Source organism: Marmota flaviventris, chromosome 8, assembly GCF_047511675.1.
Source record: "Marmota flaviventris isolate mMarFla1 chromosome 8, mMarFla1.hap1, whole genome shotgun sequence".
In the NCBI taxonomy this organism is placed as follows: Eukaryota; Metazoa; Chordata; class Mammalia; order Rodentia; family Sciuridae; genus Marmota; species Marmota flaviventris.
In genome coordinates this window covers 10,754,359-10,774,145 of record NC_092505.1, presented here as the reverse complement: position 1 = coordinate 10,774,145, position 19,787 = coordinate 10,754,359, and positions in this window count along the sequence as shown.

Sequence of the window (19,787 nt, the reverse complement as noted above, 5' to 3'; positions counted from 1 at the left end):
GACATCCTCTTCTCCAACCTCTCTTGCAAAAATAATCTCTGGTAAGTACAAATCCTCCTGTGTTTTCAAACTTTAGCAGCTACTGGGATTCTTAGGTAACATGCTGGTCCCTAAAATCTTTTTCCAAATAACACTGTTTCCAACACCTCTTCTCCCTGTGTTCTCATCCAAGGTCTCTACTGCCACCCACTTAACAGCCTCCAAATTGTTACTAGCATCTTCTATGACTGGGCAACATTAGGAGCCACCTCAGGGTTTTCCTCTCCAAAATACTTCTTCAACTATAGACATCTCAGATCAGGCACCTCTTATACACCATTTCTGATCCTGTCAGACACATCTGTCTTTTATTCCAGCAATCACTGTGGCGACCAGCTCTGCCAAGAGTCAGGGCTGCTGCATGTCAGGGCAACCTGCCAGCTTTTTCTGCCTCCCACACTAAAGCTTTTCTGCTGTCACTGTGCCTTCAGACTTTTGGTGTCTTCACAAGTGCAATTGGGAAGTGATGGGGGCTTAATGTCTCAATGGAGTGGACTCTGTGACAGACAAAGATTAAAGCTGATGAATAGATGCCTCCTCCTTTCTCACCCCAGACAGGAAGTACTGAGATGTGTGTCATGCAGCTTCTTGGTGATCCATGGGATCAAGCAGTTCTGTAAGGTACCCTGTGCTGTCTCTAATGGCTTCCCTCTTTCATTCCTGCTTCTTGTGACCACTGTCCTTTATAAAGTACTTTCATGTGTATGCTTATATTTTTCTTATGGTCCACCCTCTGGGGAAATCAGGCTAAGACACATTCTTTATTCATTCCCTGTTCCAAATTAAATTCTTCCACCTGTGAGCTAAAACCCAGCTCTTTCCAATTCCTCACAGCTTTTCTTCTATAACAATAGCCATACCTCTTCCAATAAGTAGAATCTTGATAATTTTAAGGAATGTTCCCAAAGAGCTTTAAAAATCCCACTTTTTGGAGTACCTCTCCTATTTAATTCCTCATTAAATGGACAGAACAATATCTGCAGCATAAAAATGATATCACCAGTCCCCACACCAGGTGGTTTTCCATCACCAAAGTAATTTGTCATCATATATCACTTTTATATCAACATTATGTCTAAGTTTACCTGGATCCACAAGACAGCAGAGTCTCTATTGCTTCCTGATTGTTACAGCATATGCAGCGATTAGTAGAGAATAACAAAGGCATGATATGATACAGATGTTGGGCAGCTGGCTAGCTTTGCTCTCCAAATAAGTGACTCACTGCTGTACAGCAGTTTCTCAGCTGATGTGTTTCCAATATGTGTCTTGGCAAAATTTACAAATTACTATGTGTCTTAGACCATACGGGTCAGTGACAAACTGTAAGAACCACAGATATTAAAGCCATACATGTCAGGCATCTACTGTACTTTCTACCTCTTAATCTCTACTCTCAGGACTCTGGACTTCTGAGGTGGAACAACTCCTCATCCTGAAACAAATGCACTGTTGCTTGATTCTGTAGAGCCACTAGGCTGTCACATATACCCACAGGACCTTCTGTCTCCAGTGTAACCCATGATTTGCTTTTCAAATATAGGGGCTCTTTCTAAACCTTGACCTACTTTCCCTCTCAGTGGTGATGACCATTGGCCCACCTTTCCTGGGCACTCCATTGTCATCCATAAGTCAATGGCTCTTTTTGATAGTCTATCTTACTTCATTGGTCGCATCCTCTCTCTCCTTTCAGCTCCTCTTTCTCCTTCCTTTGGACACTGTCTAAAGTGTAATAATTGACCCTGGTCTTCTCCATGAGTTCTAGACCCTTGTTTCAGTTATATAAAGGTCATTTCCATTTGAAGAGTAAACTCAACCCACACTTAGAAATAGGAGGGCTTTGTCCTCGACGCTTGGTAATTCCTCTTTGGTTTGAATGCTTCCAGGGATGAAGGGCTTACCTCCTTACACGGCAGCTTTTATCATTTTTGGAGAGCTATAGTATATAAAATGGTTTCTTATGTATGGCTTAATCTCCTGGTAATTTTGAGACACAAGCTGTTTTTCTGCCCTCTGAGGTAACACTGGAAAAAAAAAATAAAACAAAAAAACCAAAAGCCTTTCCTCTTCTTTCTGATGGCCTTAGCCATACTGTGTTGGCTCATATTAAGCTTCTCCTTGTCACTTCAGCCCAAACCCCAGAAACATGTTGAGTCTTCTTTCTCTTTTAATCCAGGGAGCAAACAAGTCACCAAGTATTTCCAGTTTTATTTTGAAATTTCTCCTACAGAATGGACATGTTTCAAGGTGGAAGAATTAAATATTATAGAAATAACAACTTGGGTCAGATTAATTTATAGAGCTAATACAATGGTTATTTAAGAAATCCACACTGGGTTTTTTTTTGGAAAGGCTTTGATATAAGTATTTTGAAGTTCAAATGAGAATAAAGAAAGAATATTCTAAAAATAAATAATGATAATGAATATTGGCATGTGAGTCATTAAACCCAAAATAACAATCATGAAAATAATGTGGGCCTGATATAGACATATATGAAAAAATCAATGGAACAATATAAGAAATTCAGAATTATAATTATATATAAATACTTGATATATAAAAGAAGGCAATAGATATCAATGAGGAGATTAAGAATTGCTCAACAATGATTCTTAAGTCACTGGCTATGAATTTGGAGAAAAATCTGTATATAGGTTGTTACTACATATTAAATTAAGTCTACATGGAATTAATAAACAGGAAATAAGACCATAGAACAATAAGAAAATTAATAGAATAGCAATCAAATCTCTGGAACACTGAGAAACTTTAAAAATAAGAAGTGATTAACCATACAACCACTTTGGAAAACATCCTGACAGTTTCTCAAAAGGTTAACATAGTGTTATCAATAAGCAGGCCAATCCCACTGGGAAGTAATCCCCAAGAGAAATGAAGACACATATTCATGCAGAAACGTGTACACAAATGTTCATAGTAGCATTGTTCATAATACCTCCCCAATGGAGACGACCTATGTCCATAAACTGATGAGTGGATAAATGAAATATGATATATCCATACAATAAAATATTCATCAATGGAAAAGAATGAAGTAATGATACATATTGTAATATGGGTAAGACTCAAAAATATTATCTAAATAAAAGAATTCTGTCTGGAAGTACCACGAGGGGTACAATTCCATTTATAGGAAATATCCAGAGTAGGCAAATCCACAGCAGAAAGTAAATTGGTGGTTGCCAGGGGCTGGAGGTTGGGGTGAGATGGAGAATGACTGTTAGTGTTTTGTTTTGTTTTTTGAGGGATGACAAAAAGTTTTTAAAATTGATGGTAGCATTGGTCACACCATTCTGTTGGGTGTACTAAAACCATCAAGTTTTGCACTTTGAATCATTGATTATGTAGCATGTAAATGATATCTCAATACAACTGTTAAAAAAAAAGGTCAGAATAGAAAGGCATTAATGAGGTTCTCCGGAGAAATAGAACCAATAGGATGCACAGATATAAAGAAAGAAATTTATTATGGGGAATTGGCTCACATGATTATGGAGGCTGATAAATCCCATCATCTGCCACCTGTGAGGTGGAAGCTCAGGAAAGCTGGTGGAGTTGTTCCAGGATAATCCTGAAGGTCTGAGAACCAGAAGCACCCAGGGTACAAGTCTAAGTTCAAGTCCAAAGGCCCAAGAACTAAGAGTGCTGATGTTTGAAGACAAGAGAGGATGGATGTCTGTTATAGCTTGGAACTTAAATGTCCCCTAAAAGCCCATGTGTTAAAGGCTTAGTCCCCAGTGTGGTGCTATTGGGAGGTGGTAGAATCTTTAAGAAATAGGCCTAGTAGAAGGTCTTCAGGTCATTGGGGGTATTCTGTTAAGAGGATAGTGGGACCATGGCCCCTTTCTCTGTTTTAGTCCCTGGCTGACTGTGCAGTGAATGGCTTTGCTCTGCCATGATGTGCTGCCCTGTTACAGGCCCAAAGCTACAGGCCCACAGTTGGGACCAACCAACTATGGACTGATGTCTCCAAAACTATAAGCTGAAAGAAATATTTTCTCCTTACAAGTTGATTATCTCAGGTATTTGTTACAGTAAAGGAAAGTTAACTAACACAGTGGCTCAGCTCAAGCAGAGAAGGCAAACTTGCCTTTCCTTCACCAGCCATTACCTTATTAACCTTGATTGTGCAAAGCCCAGTTTGCAAAATACCTGTCCAACGGGGAGGAGACTCATAGAAAATCTGAGAGATACAGAAGCCCAGATATTTAAACAACCATTGTCATGGAATAGGTCTATTTATCCATCTAGGTGGAGAGCCAGTGATTAGGGAAGTTGCTGGGCCTACTTCCAAAATCTTCACCAAACCTGAGCATTCAGCTAAGTATGGTGTGTTCCAGGGCCCCAATCAGATAGATGGAGAGGGTGTTGGCCTAGATGACTATATGGGAGCAGAGTCAAGCTTAGAACTCTATAGCTAAGTTGGTAGAGTGCTTGCCCTGCATGCACAAGGCCCTGGCCCTGGGTTCAAACCCCAGCACCAAAAAAAAAAAAAAAAAAAAAAAAAAAAGCTCCATTTCTCAAGAGAGAGTGTCTGCAAAACCAACATGGGAACTGCCCCAACTTAGTGGTGCCATCCCTCACTCACATCTTACACTTCCAGTTACTCTGGCTTCTCATCTAGCTAAATCCTCACTTCCCCATACTTTCCAAAGTACCTGGATTAGTAGCGTCCCTTCAGATTTCCCTTCAAACTACAGTTTAGACAGTATCTTCCATACACCCTCAACAGGCCTGTGGATTTCTGATCAACTGCGCCACCTACTGGTGATACTCAATTCTCACAGAATCAGACCTTAAACCCTGACCTGCTGCCCCAAGGACTAGACAGCACTTTATCCTGCAAGCTGTTACTTAGGAGCCACCCTTTATCCTATTGCTACTAGGAGCTTCAGACTGGTAACAAAAAATCAATCCCTGTTAGAAGTGCCGTCCATGAGGCAATAATAGACTGATCTTGCTATACTTGGGATGTTGATATGATACAATCAGGAACAAAATCTTCTTGTCTTGGTAAAAGGGGCCTACTAGGAAGGGGGGTGGCAGGGGACGCCAACTGCTTATTTATCATCTTCCAAATTCTGACTTGATGTCTTCTAACATGTAATCTTCAAATGAAATTTGTTTTTCTTTTATAAAGTTCTGAAGTTTGTTATGAAAGAAAATAGCAAACCCTAGATAGTTCAGATCTTTAATTACCACTTGTGTGACATGCCCAAAGTAATGTCTTCACAAACTCATGAAACTCTACTGGTTTTAAAGACAAAATTGTTGCAGAAATTAAATTTAAGGTCTGGATTCACAGAATTAAAAAAAAATAGTTCTCTAGTATTTGAAATATCACTTTGCAAAAATCAGGAAATGCTGCAAATGTGTTAAACTGGGTGATAAAATCAAGACAACAGTTATGAATTTTCCTAGAAAAAAAGCATGGTATAACAGAAAACTTACCACAGGAAACCACAAAATGATATATCTGCATACCACGTTATTTGTTGTGGCAGGTGACTGACAGTCCTATACCCTGCAGTTTTTCATTGTTTGAAGTAAAAATATTATGTTATTAAAAGACTAAAGAAACTAATAAGTGCAAGAATACTTGTAAAAGGTGACGGAAGAGGCCTTGCTGCAAAGTATATTGGACTTCCAAGAAGACGGTGTTTTGCCATTTCTCATTTCTACAGAATCTTACCAGAAAACTGTGCTTTCAAAGTTCATTATGCTATTTATCTTTTTAGCTTCAAGCCTAGAGATTATGTTCCTCAATCATCTGATTTCTATTGGCCACCCCTAATGCACTGTGCCTTTCTGAATATGAAGCTACAGACAAGTCTCCAACCCTTATTTTCTTGATGGGGGCTGTCTGAGGTTCCGCAGGGGAGATGTTCACAGATGAAATGGTAACATGAAAGAGTAACAACTCATTTGCATATGTTTGGTTTTTGATATTAGTGTTTCCTAAACTTTATTTTAAAATTTGTACTGTTTTTTTATTTGTTCGTTTTAGATATACATGACAGTAGAAGCACCTCGACATATTATTACACACGGAGTATAACTTATTCTAATTAGGATCTCATTCTAGTGGTTGAACATGATGTAGAGTTTCACTGGTTGTGTATTATATGAACTTAGGAAAACTATGTCTGATCCATTCTGTTGTTTTTCCTATTCCCATCCCCCCTTTCTTTCCTTCATTCCTCTGTGTCTAATCCAATGAACTTCTATCCCACCCCACTTATTGTGTGTTAACATTTGCATACCAAAGAGAACGTTCAGCTTTTGGTTTTTGGGGATTGACTTATTTCACTTAGTATAATACTCTCCAGTTTCATTCATTTGCCAGAAAATACAATAATTTAATTTGTCTTTATGGCTGAGTAATATTCTATGGTGTATATGAACCACATTTTCTTTATCCATTCATCTGTTGAAGGGCATCTAGGTTGGTTCCACAGTTTAGCTATTGTGAATTGAGCTGCTATAAACATTGATGTGGCTGCATCACTGTACTATGCAATTTTAAGTCCTTTGGGTATAAAGTAAGGAGTGGGATAGCTGGGTCAAATGGTGGTTACATTCCAAGTTTTCTGAGGAATCTTCATTCTGCTTTCCAAGGTAGTTGCATCCAGTTTGCAGTCCCACCAGCAATGTATGAGTGTACCCTACTCCACATTCTCACCAATATTTACTGTTACTTGTATTCTTGATAATTGCCATCCTGACTGGGGTAAGATGGAATCTCAGTGTGGTTTTAATTTGCATTTCTCTAATTGCTAGAGATTTTGAACATATTTTTTCATGTATTTGTTAACCATTCACATTTTTTCTTCTGTGATGGTTTCTGAACTTTTAATTTGTCCCTTCTTGATTAGGTCTTCCTATTTTTTTCCTTCTTTGGTATTTTCCAATATTGAATATCCTTCTCTTTCCTTAATTACTAGAATTTCTGAACATCTTTGGGAGTACATCTACCAACTGGAGAGCACCTGCCCTTGTAACTTCTATAAGAACATTGATGACAACAGCAGATACTACCACTAGCAAAACAAACAAAAAGCATTTGCAAGTCAGGAAGTGTTTAAAAAATTATGCATATTATTTATTTCAGTCTCTCCATCACCTGTACTATTATTACCCTTATTTTTCAGTTATGGAAACTAAGAACAGGGAGTGACTTGCCCAAACTTACACAGTGAGTCATGGAGTTGGGATTGGGGCCAGTTGACTGGCCTTGGAATCCTTCCCTACTCTGAAATTATAAGGATAATTTTTATATTTTCTTCCCAAAGTTTTAAAGTTTCTTTTTACACTTAGTTTTCAACATATTTTTAATTACCTGAGTATGTTATGATTTAGGTATTCATTTCTATGAATAACTAATTTTCACTTATTGATATGTAAGTATTAACTTTTCTATATATGTATGAGATTGTTTCTGAGCTCTTTATACTGTTGCTATGGTAAATATATTAGTCCCCCCCCCAATTCTTCTCTTGAAATCCTTATCCCCAGTATAATATCATTAGGAGATTTGGGAGGGGTTTAGATCATGAGGGTAGAGCCCTCATGAATGGGTTTGGTGACATTTATAGGAGCTGAAGAGACCCAAATTCTTTCACTTCTTCAATGTGAAGACATAGCAATGAACCATCTATGAACCAGAAAGTGGGTCCTCAGCAGATCCCCAAACTGTTGGCACTGTGTTCTTGGAATTCCCAGCTTCCAGAGCTGTGAACGAGAATTTCTAATGTCATCCAGTTTGTGATATGTTGTTACAGCAGCTCAAGTAGACTAAGACAGCTACAGATGATTCATCCGCACTGGCTATTGAGTGCTATTCCAATAGGCAACTATAACACAATTTATTTACATCTTACTATTAATGGCCACTTGGGTTGCATCCAGTTTAGACTTTTACAAATACAGAGGCCACAAACATTCTTATAAATGTTTTTTGGTGAACGCGTGCATACATTTCTGCTGAGCGTGCACCTAGGGGTGGAATTGCTGGGTCAGCGTCAGCAGGTCTTGCCTAAGTTTTGTGAAGTAGTCTAATGGATATCTTCTTTGTGAAGTGACATAATTGTCCATAATTCTGCCTGTCTTCTATTGTGTTGATTGACTTTTAAAAAATCACTTTGTAGGAGTTCTTTATGTAATTTGGGTATAAGTTCTTTGTTGGCTACATATATTTCAAATATATTCTCCTAGTTAGGTGGCTTAACTTTTCATTCTATTATGTCTTTTGATAAACAAAAATTCCCAATTTTAGTGTGTTCTAATTTACTTAAGTTTTTTCTATTATTATTACAATTTGTGTGCCAGTAAAATAAATCTTTGCCTACTTGAATATCATGACAATATTTTCCTGTGCTCTGTATCAAAGCCTTTATTGTTTTATTAGGTTGAACTTCATGATACTACCAATATTTGGCTTACAAAAATGGCAGTTTCATATGTTCAATGTAACACTTTTAACCTACCACTATCTGCAATTGATTTTCACATTTGGTGTAAAGTAAGGGTCAAGTTTTATTTTTTAATTTAATTTCCCCATGGTCAACTTCTTATAAATTGGCTGACTATATCTATGTGGGCGTATTTCTCACTCATTTCACCGTTCTGTTGGGTTGGTTCGTCTATTCTTAAGCCAATACCATACTGCCTTGGTTCCTAGGGCTTTATAACAGAACTTTTATAAATAGGCCCCAGTTTGTTCTTCAGGATTGCCCTAGCAACCCTTAGCCCTTTATGTTTCCATTTAATTATAGTATCTCCTGTTTTCTAATTATTGTTTATATATTTTGATGCTATTTTATGTGATGACCTTGAGTTTAGCATCGTTGCTTTCTTGGAGAGTTGAATTTTAAATTAGAAAGTTAGTTACCCTCTTCATTGCTATTTTGTCTAGAATTATGATGACTACCTCAGATTTTTTTTTGGTTCACTTTGCCTGGTTGATCGTTATTCCTCATCTCACTTTGACTATTCCCTTGCCTGTATGTTTTTCTTTTATAAATGAAATCTAACTGAATGTTTAATCCAATCTGTTTTTAATGTAATAATTTGGTTCATTAATATTATTATTGACATATTTAGATTTTCTTTCATCATCTGACTCCAAGGTAAATTTTTAAAATCCCAATCACCCTATTTATTTTTATTCTAAACTTTCTGAGGTTGCTCGCCCATGCTGTAGGGCAAACTTGATAGTGTTCATCATTCCCAAGTTGACTGTCAGAAATCTTACGACTTTATTTTGAATTTGGGGTCATCATCTCATCTGTACTTTTATAGAGATTTCTTTTCTCTTTTTTTAATTTTTTTTTAGTTGTTGATGGACCTTTATTTATTTAAATGTGGTGTCAAGAATCGAACTCAGTGCCTCACACATGCTAGGCAAGCGCTCTACCACTGAGCTAGGACCCCAGCCCCTACAGAGATTTCTTAGAGGCATGTTTCCCCCAGATGATCACCAACCAGAATGCACACCAGGAGGGTTTGCTATCATGAGCTCTGGTCGTCACCTGTGTAACCTGAGTCCAGGGGTTGGATTAGGTGACAAAGGAGTCAGGCATAGTATGTTCAAGAAGGAGAGGAGAGAACAGAGGGAAATGACAAATTGATGGCAAACCCAAGGTGGCTTTATTCCTCTGTCATTTCCTTTCCCATGGGAAAGCAGCACCCAGTTATGCTTCCTTCAATTCACTGAAGCACCTTTTAAGATAGAAAGACGAGAATAAAAGCTTTTCCTAGGAAAGCTTAAATGTAATTTGGCTTCAAAGAGAGATGATTGTGTGAACTTCCGACCTGACCTGCGTTACATCCTGCGGTCTCGGGAGCAGTCGTGGCGGCGTTGCTGTTCCCCACCGCTAGATGGCAGTGCTTCTCCGCAAACCTAGCCCGACGTGCAGGCTCCCGGCCGCGCCAGCCTCCCCTAGGAGGGCTCAGGGCTCAGCAGCGGCTTCCACTCAGGTTGCCAAAGGAGAAGTTGCAGGCTTCTGTTTACCTGGGGGAAGGTGCAGCGCCCACGGTCCCCGGAGGGTAAGGGGAAGAGATCTAGGGAAGGGAGGAGAGTAAGGGAGACAAAGAGAAGGGAGGGTGCACAGCGGTCACTTCGGGGGCCTGAGGATCTCTGGATCTAACTTTTGGATTTGAGAATGGCGTCTTCTTCCCTTCTTTCTGCTGTCTTGAAAAGAATCTGAATTGCCCTGGGAAATGCTGCTTTAGAGTTGCTTGTCCCCCAACTAGGAGTCAGGATGCTTACTTCCTAGGCCCTTGTGAAACAGGACAGGGCAAAGCTTTTTGGAACATTACTTTTATTTTTTTTATTTTTTAGTTATTGGCAGACACAACATCTTTGTTTGTATGTGGTGCTGAGGATCGAACCCGGGCCGCACGCATGCCAGTCGAGCGCGCTACCGCTTGAGCCACATCCCCAGCCCTGGAACATTACTTTTAATATTGCCAGTTTTCATCAATAGATATTTATGGGGCTAATTCCACCCCCCCCCCCCAAAAAAAAAAAAAAAAAAAGTTGTGCTAGCTCCTGGGTAGACACAAGGAGTTCTTGGCAGTTATGGAGGAAGTACTGTTACACTGTTGTATAATCATACAACTCATCAAAAATGACTTTGCTAGCCCCCTATCTGCGAAGTAGTTGTATTTTTAAATTTCTGGAACTCCAAACACATTTTATAATTAAAATGGTTTATGTGGTGATTCATTTTCTTAGTTAACCCATAATATCACTTCCTATTTATCATTTTCCTTTATCATTTGGGTAATCGATGGTTGTTACGGAATATATAAAGAAAAACATTGTAATCTCTCCAAATTCCATTTCCAGATACAAACACTGTTAACATTCTGGTGCCAATATTTTTCTCGGCACATCACAAAAACATGTCATATATATTTGAATGATCAGGAGCACTTCCTTTCTCAATAAAAAATTCTTCAAATAGATGAACCCTGGAGTGAGACTGCCTGATTAGATTTCTGGAACTAATGCTGAGCTCAGTTCTTTTATCTACACAGCAGAAGGGACTGAGGATCCCTGCCTCCTAGTCTCATTTGAAAATGAGATAATGTGTGCAATGTGTTTGCCATAGTGCTAGGCATGTAAGAAATGCCCAGGAAATATTAGCTTTTGTGTTGTTATTGCTGTTATATCACATGAACTTTTCCCCTATTATAAAATTATTTCAAAAAGATTGGAACACATGCAGTAGAATAAGAACATAATAATCTCATGTAATCCCACTGCCCCAAGATGATTCAATGTATTTGAAATGCTTTTCTTGTTCATTCAAATGGGACTACATGGTTTGGTTTTGTTTTCTTTTGGGGGGGGGCATGGTTATCAGGGATTGAACCCAGGATACTTAACCACTGAGCTATATTCCCCAGCCCTTTTTGTATTTTATTTTGAGACAGCAAATCACTAAGTTACTTAGGGCCTCGCTAATTTGCTGAGGCTGGCTTTGAACTCGCCATCCTCCTGCCTCAGCCTTTCGGCCACTGGGATTACAGGTGTGCAACCTGGAGCCTGGCTTGTTTGCTTTTTGATTTATCATGAACTCTCTCACACAACAAAAACCCACCCTGGTTTTACTGACTGCAGAATATTTTATTGTATGTGGTAAATAGCTGCTTCCCTCTCACAGGGTATTTAAATGGAAATGACATTTTAGGCGGGTTAAGCTGGTCCTACATTAATAAATGTAAGAGAGGGGAATTGGGGAGGAGTGGATGTGAAAGGAGCAGACCTGGCAAGGGAAGCTAAGATTTGAAAAACAAGTCGAAGGAGGAAACTAGAAGACTTGGTGACTAAGGGCAGGAGGGTGGGGAGGGAAAAGCAATTTTCTAGCTGAGAAATTGGAATGTAGGTGGTTCCAGGGCCCATCCTCCACTTTAAAGTGGTCTTTATCCTAACATTTGCTATCTTGTTAGAACCACAGAATTGGAGAGTTGAGAAAGAAAAGTTGCTCCACCCAGTTCTCTCAGTTTATGCACGTGGGACCAGGCCTGCTCCATTACTATTTGGATTTACTTTCCTCTTTCCTCTTTATACAGCAGTTCTGAATGTTACAAAACCCTAGGGAGACTGCTTTTACCTCACTGCAGGTGGGACCCACTTTGCCCAGGGATGGGGCTGGGACCTGGCCCCAGTGGGCACTGACCAGGCAAACTGGTGTGGTCCTTTGTCCTGAGCATCTGCCTCAAGGCTGAAACCTGAGGTCCCAAGGCCAAACCAGATGACACCCTAGAGGCCCCTGGAACCTGAGTCCTGGGTTGCCAGCTGACTTGGTAAGAGTGTGGTGTCTCTACCTTCCCCACCCGTGTTCCCACACTTCTGTGGGTGAACATAGCTGTGACCACCTAACCCTGATTTAAGAGATAAAGTTTAAAATGTAAATAGAAGGGCAACCCAACTTGTTCTCATTTAGATATGAGGTGTCCCCCCAAAAGCTCATGTGTGAGACAATGCAAATAAGTTCAAAGGTGAAATGATTGGGTTTGAAAGCCTTAACCCAATCAGGGCATTAATCCCCTGATGGGGATTAATGGTGTGGTAACCGTGGGCAGGCAGAGAGTGGCTGGAGGAGGTGAGTGGCTGGGGTATGCCTTGGGGTATATATTTTGTCACTGGTGAACAGCGCTCACTCTCTGCTTCTTGATTGTCGTGTCCTAAGCTGCTTTCCTCCTGCACACACTTGCGCCATGATGTCCTGCTTTATCTCGGGCCCAGAGTCAGCCATCTATATGCATTGAGACTGCTGCAACAATGAGCCCCCAAATAAACTTTTACTCCTCTAAAATTGTTCTTGTCAGGTCTTTTGGCCACAGTGGTGGAAAATGCTGACTAGAACACAACTACTTAAAATGAAGGTGTAAACATAGATACCAGATCTTTAGTCAAGAGCTGGGACTGAGGTGGGGTTGGAAAGGTGAAGAAGGGGAGACCATGGGCATGCAGGCCAGTTTCCACCAGAGCCTATGGCCTCCTATGCCTGTTGCTTATTATCTTGCAGGCCTATCTCCACTCCAAAGTGGAACCGGGAAAGGTGGGCAAAGCCAAGTCCCCTCTTGGCAGATGGATGGAGAGGGCGCCAAGCCAAGGTATCTGCACGAACCTGGCAGAGCTAAGTGCTGGCAAGAGACACTGCCCTTTTCCGGGCTCTGATTCTCCCCAGCGGGCTGTGTGTCTCTCCTGTATTTTATTTTCCTCACCAGCAATGCTCCCATGCTGTCAGTATGGTTGCAATCCCAATTCCTCACTCTTATTCTTTCCTGAAGAACCTCAGTAATCAGCCGCAAACTCCCATGGTAAACTGAGGTCCAAATCATGTAAAACCCACTGTACATTTTCAAGAGATTCCCATACATGCCTGTGCTTCTTTGTGGAATATTGGTCTTATTTTCTGTGTAATTTAATGAATGTTAATGTATGGAGAAAGATGCCTGAAACTCAAGAAAGCAGCTGTTTCCATGATCTAACGTATTTCTGAGTTGCTTAATGGGTCTGCTGAAGTGTTGAATCAAACTTGCAAAGAAAGGCCACAGTTTGCAGCCACAGGGGCCACAGGTCTGTCCTCTCATGTCCCCACATGTTCTCTCTTGCTTACAGTTGAAAATGCAGGAAATCTGCTTTAAAGTGTGTCGTCACATCCACTTCCTTGGACGAATTTGCTGTTATAAATTGTTCTCTACCAGTTTACCATGTGCTAATGAACACCAGATCAAAATTAAAATGTGTTTTGTAGTTTGCTCTATTAATGAAACGATTAATGATATAAATCATTGTCTCGATACATCTCAAATATCACCTCTGATAACACGGTTTTGGCACAAGATTGGTTAATAATAGGCAAAGCAAACAGGCAAAAATGTTAAAAATCACCAAATGATAAATAAAATAAATTCTAGTAATATAAATACATTTCAAATTAATGTCATGTAATTTCTATTTCCTAGTTCCTATCATACCTGAAAATTACATTTTAAGAGCATCTGTTTGAATACATAATGACAAAAAATTTAATGGTCATTTTTTAATAAATGAAGCCTTACAAAAGGGTTCTGACTTCTTGAGCTATTAAGTGGCTGCTTAGAATCACTTGCAGTTACTATAACTGAAATACAATCTTTGTAACATTGTACTGGACGCCAAGGAATGAAAAAAAAATCAATAACAAAGCAGATTATATTGAATTCAGAGGATTCATAATCATAGAATCAGCACTACATCTTTTGAGAAGGGAAGGAATAAAAATTAATATGGTATCATGTGAGAATACAAAAATCCCAAGAACCTAAACCTAAAGAATAAAGTTTCTCTGTTTAAATAAAGAGAGAAGAACCTTTTCATTTTTGCTTAAACATTTTTTCTGGGTTCATTATTGCTTTACTTTTTTAGAGTTTTACAAAGGTTGCCACAATCAGATGGAAAAAAAAACCAAAGAAATACAAACTTGCTTTGAACTTTTTTGTCAACAAGTTTATAAATGTTAGTGCATTCTGTGTTAGTGTATGTCTTTTCAGCTTTGGAAGAAGAAACACATCCATTCCTTTGAAAAAAACAAGCTATTTTCATTGACTTAACAAAAAATGTTTGGGTCATATTTCATCATTGCCTGACCCAAGTAAACTGGGAAATAGCAGGATTTGGACTTATTTTAATTAATATACAGTGTAACTGAGAACACCTCTTTTGGAACTAGATTGTTGCTGGGATTGAACTTGAGCTGGAATCCCCTGTTCCCCAACCATGCTGAGAGGCACTGCTCCCTCAAGAGGACCCAGCAGCCTGTGTTTCCCCTTGCAGGACTTGCAAGTAGGCTTCCCATCCAAAATGCTAACCCATCATCTCCCAGGAAGCTGATTGTGTAGTGGAATGAGGGCAGGCTTTGGGGTCAGACAGGGCTGAGATCATCCTGCTCTTCCATGAGCCTGGGTGATTACCTCTCCCTGAACCTCAATGTCATTCTATAAACCAGGGCTAAGTAGCACTGACTTCACATCTAGGAGGCTAGAGAGTACCATGAGGTAACAAGTAAAATGGTTGGCACAATGCTTAGCTATCCTTAGTAGATGCAAAGTAAAAAATTTGATTTTTGTAGATTTTAAGCTGGCTCCCACGACCTTGAATAAGTCATGATTTCCCTGAATCTCTGGGTTTCCACCTGTAAAATGAGGTCATAAAGTTCCATCAAGATAAAAATGGTGAGCTTGTTTGTAAATGGTAAGGCATTAAATAAATTGTGCAAATATATCTTCGGTACACCCCCCCCACACACACACACACTTTTTAAAAAATTGCTCTTACAAATGAAAAAAAACAAGGCTCATGTAGGATAAAGTAAAATCATACAGGTAGCATGTCAACCAAATAAAACCATAATGCTATCTTCCAACATTGTTAGAGTTAGGGTCTGTCATGTCCCCGAAAGTCTCGTATGTTGAAGACTTGTCCCCCAGTGCTGCAATGTTCAGAGGTGAGGCTTCTGGGAAGTGATTGGATCCTGAGGGCTCTGACCTCATGGATGGATTCCTCCCTCCACTGATGGGTTCATAGCTGATGATGTTTTTGGGATGTGGTGGAAATTGTGCAGATGGGGCCCAGTTGGGGGAAGCTGGTCACTGGCACTGTGCCGTTGAAGGTTATCTTTGTCCTTGTCCTCCTCCTTCTCTCCTCTACTTTCTGGCTGCCATGGGGTACGTAGCTTTCCTCTGCATGCCCTCTCCGTCACGATGCTCTGCCTCACCACGGGCCCATAGCAACGGAACCAGCTGACCCAGAACTTCTGTAACCATGAGCCCAAATAAATCTTTCCTCCTTTAAGTTTTTCCTAGGTATTTTGTCATAGCAACAGAAAGCTGACTGACTCAAATATGATACTTAAATGTTAATACTCAAATAGTATAGTATTAATGCTAATACTCATAAGATACCATAGTATTAATCTTCACATATTATTATACCATACTCAAATATTATACTAAAATGCTAATACTCAAATATTGTAATTAAAACACCATCCTCAAATATTATACCACTATACAAATGCTTATATATAGTACTTAAAATACTACCTTATCTCTTTGTGATTAGCCATTTATTTCCAAATTTTACTTCTGCCTTCTGGACCTAAGATTCTCCTGGACCAGGATGCAACTGCCTCAACCCTCCTCATGGGACCACCATGCACAGTGACCTGGTCCCAACTGCTTTATGTGGACAGATTCCCTCTGTCTGCATTCTGCTGCCATTGATCCAACACAGGTTAAGTTTTGCCTCTTCTCTTATTTTTCTGCTCATCCCAGTCAGGCTGCATAGTCCCCCCCATTTCCTGATCTATTGGGGGTGCTTAGAGATAATATCATTAGTTTTCAATGAAGTATGTTCAATGTTCAATGATAGTTTATTGTTGTCAAGTCTTTAAGCTTTTAGTTTCTTTGGGAATCATTTTTTAAGAAGTGCTTAGTAATACCTAATATATACTCATCCATTAGTATATTAATTGACATCTAGCCCTCCCTCAACAAGCCTCAGTTTATAATAGGAAAAGTCTCAGTCCCTAAACTTGTCACTTACCTTCTTCACAATGTAATACCTACATGATAAAAAAAAAGGACCAAGGGTGAAGGACTGGGCACTAGGTCTGAATAAACCATTATGGATGGAAATATCTCAGCGAAACGTTGAAACTTGAAGTCTTGGTTTATGAGAGCTCATTGACTGCAGAATCCTGCAAACCTTTCACATAAGTATTATTTTAAAGTTCATCTTGGTTTTTCTATATGGTATGGTCTCTCTCCCCCCGACACCTTGGAAACTTATTTTTTTTAAATGGCCTTAATATTGTTATAAAAGCTCACCTTTTTTTACAAGATGACACATGAAAAATCTTCAGACTTCACTAGTGACCAAATAATGCAAGCAGCAACAACTTATATAATTAGCTGATATGTTTTTAAATAAAATTTTGCTTTGCCAGTGAGGTTTTGGCAAATGCTTTATCCATATATACTCAGTTGCAATGTAACTTGGTTCAATCCATTTTAAAACCAGGGAGCAATTTGGATCAAAGAACCATAAAAATAATTCATATTTTTTTGATGTAATAATCCTATTTCTTAGAATCTATCCTAGGCAAAGAATGCAAAAGAAGTTGAATCCCATGTGTTTGAAAATATCCACTATAATATTTATTTTTAGTACAGAAAATTTGGAATAAGCTAAAAATAAATCCAACCTGCATGGGCTCTGCAATTCAGGAACACACATACCAGCTCCTTTATTCTATAGTGACCCTGGGAGGCAGGTGCTATATCCACCCTCACTTCTAGATGAAAGGCATGTTCAGACTGAGTAAGGTACTCAGATGGCACTGTTACAAATAGAACAGAACGGAGGCTTTCTGATTCCAAAGGATGGGCTGTCCTACCTGTGCATGATGTCCTTTTCTACACGTGTCCAGCAGCAGGGCGAAACTGACTACATGAACTTGGTGTGAGATGAATTTCTAGCCATTAAAACAATCATTTAAAAAGGAACATAGCAATATTTTAAAAATGCTTGTCAAAAAAAGTACGAAAAAACACATCTTGGCTGTGATTATTATAAAAATTAGATAAGTATGATAGTTAAGGACTAGAAAAGGAAAAAAAATCAAAACCATTGAGAAGTTTGCTGTTACTTTAGTACAACTATGTTTATAATTTCATATCGCTTTGACCCATCTGAACCATCTGAACCATAACTTTAGTAGAATCATAATTTCTTAAGAAAAATGATACATATAGGAAATGGTTCTACTGGGTTGTACTCACCTTGAGAATACTAAATATTAAAGTGCCTAGCCATGAAAATAAAGTTTTTCCTGGAATTATAGATCCATAGAGTAACATAGGCCTGTGGAGGAAGGGGTAGTGCTGGTGGCAGAGGCTGGATCCACAGTCCTCAGGCCATGTTCTGGCTGCTTCATCTCAATGACACTTGGGAAGCCAACCTTGTGTGGAGCCCTGGGAGGTTGAACCTATTTGTGAGGTTGACAGAAGAGGGCAGAGCTTGCCAAATGAGTCAGGGTTGGGAAGCTGGAGGAGCCAATATTGTGCTCAGCTCTGGTGATTACATACTGTATTGCAAAGGAAACATTCCTTCTACCCTCCTGGCCCCCCAACTCCTGCTCATCAGGTCCATTCACAAGGCTCCTTCCGAGAAACCTTGACGAGAGTGCTTCCTATTCATTGCCCTCACAGTTGATGCAGCAACTCACACAGAGGCCTTCAGGAGGTGGATGAAAACCAGGTAAAGAAAAAAATCAAGGACCAACACTTCAAAAATGCCACAGGACCCCTGGGGCAGAGGAAAAGAAACAGTGGAATCCTGCTGGCCACTGTTCCACTCACACTCTGCCTATGGCTGGCACTCGGTTATTTTCTTATGCCTTCTGTTGACCAAGCACTCTATCTCTTACAGTATTTCTTTAATGCTAGCTAGTTTTCTACCTTTTCCAGATGACACATCTTGTGTCTGGTAGCATCATTTGCAACCTCTTTACCAAAAAGACAGTTCTCTTTTTTTTACTAAGAACATTCCTTTCCAGGAGCATCCACAAAGAATCTGCCTGAATGCCATCAGATTAAGTTAGTATATTGATTGAGGTTAATTTAATATTCCCTTGGTATGACATACCGGAACACAGAATGTTGGACAGAAGTGTTGGAAGGTTGGGAGAAAGCCATATGGAAATAGTGTCTGGAATAAAGGTATACAAACTTTTTAGACTTATTGCTTAGACCTAGGTGTTCTTTAAAGTACTCATTTCTTTTAAAAGGTAAATAGAAGGCAGTCAATAGATATATATTGCAGTTGAATGAATGAGTGACTTAGGGAATCTGAGCATAAACTTTTGTGCCAGATTGCCTGGATATTGTTACTTACTACTTTTGTGACCTTGAAAAATTATTAAGCTCAGATTCCTCATATAAAAAATGGAGATGATGATGAAGATAATAATAGTACTTGCCTCACAGAGTTGTTCTGAGTATTAAAAGCCTTAATATATAGGGGCTGGGGATGTGGCCTGGCATGCACGCGGCACTGGGTTTGATCCTCAGCACCACATACAAATAATTAAAAAAAGATGTTGTGTCTGCCGAAAACTGAAAAATAAATATTAAAAAATTCTGTCTCTGTCTCTCTCTCTCTTTCTTAAAAAAAAAATAAAAGCCTTAATATATGCAAGGCTGTTAAATTGACATCTGTCATAGGATACATGTTATGTAAGTGTGAGCAAAATTATTATTAAAAATTGCTTATAGTAAATAAATACTAGAGATATATTAACAGCATTCCCTTCCCTATAGTGCCAAAGAGAACAGAAATGCCAGTACAGAGAGGTATAATTTTGATTATTTCTATGTGTTATATATCTTTAAGAAAATTTTAGCATATAGATTTCAGAGTGTATTAAAATGCAAAAGTCATAGAAATGCAAGGATGGTTTGATATTTATGAAATTTGTTACCATAATTCACTATATTAAAGGTTACAAATAAAACCTCCATGATTAATTTTCTGGATTCAAAAAGTTTTTTTTTAATCAGAATTCAGTAGACTTTCATTTTATTTAAAAAGTTATAAATAGGAATAGATCCTAGGCACAATAAATTTACATGTAAACAGATATATATTGATTGAAAAACCATCA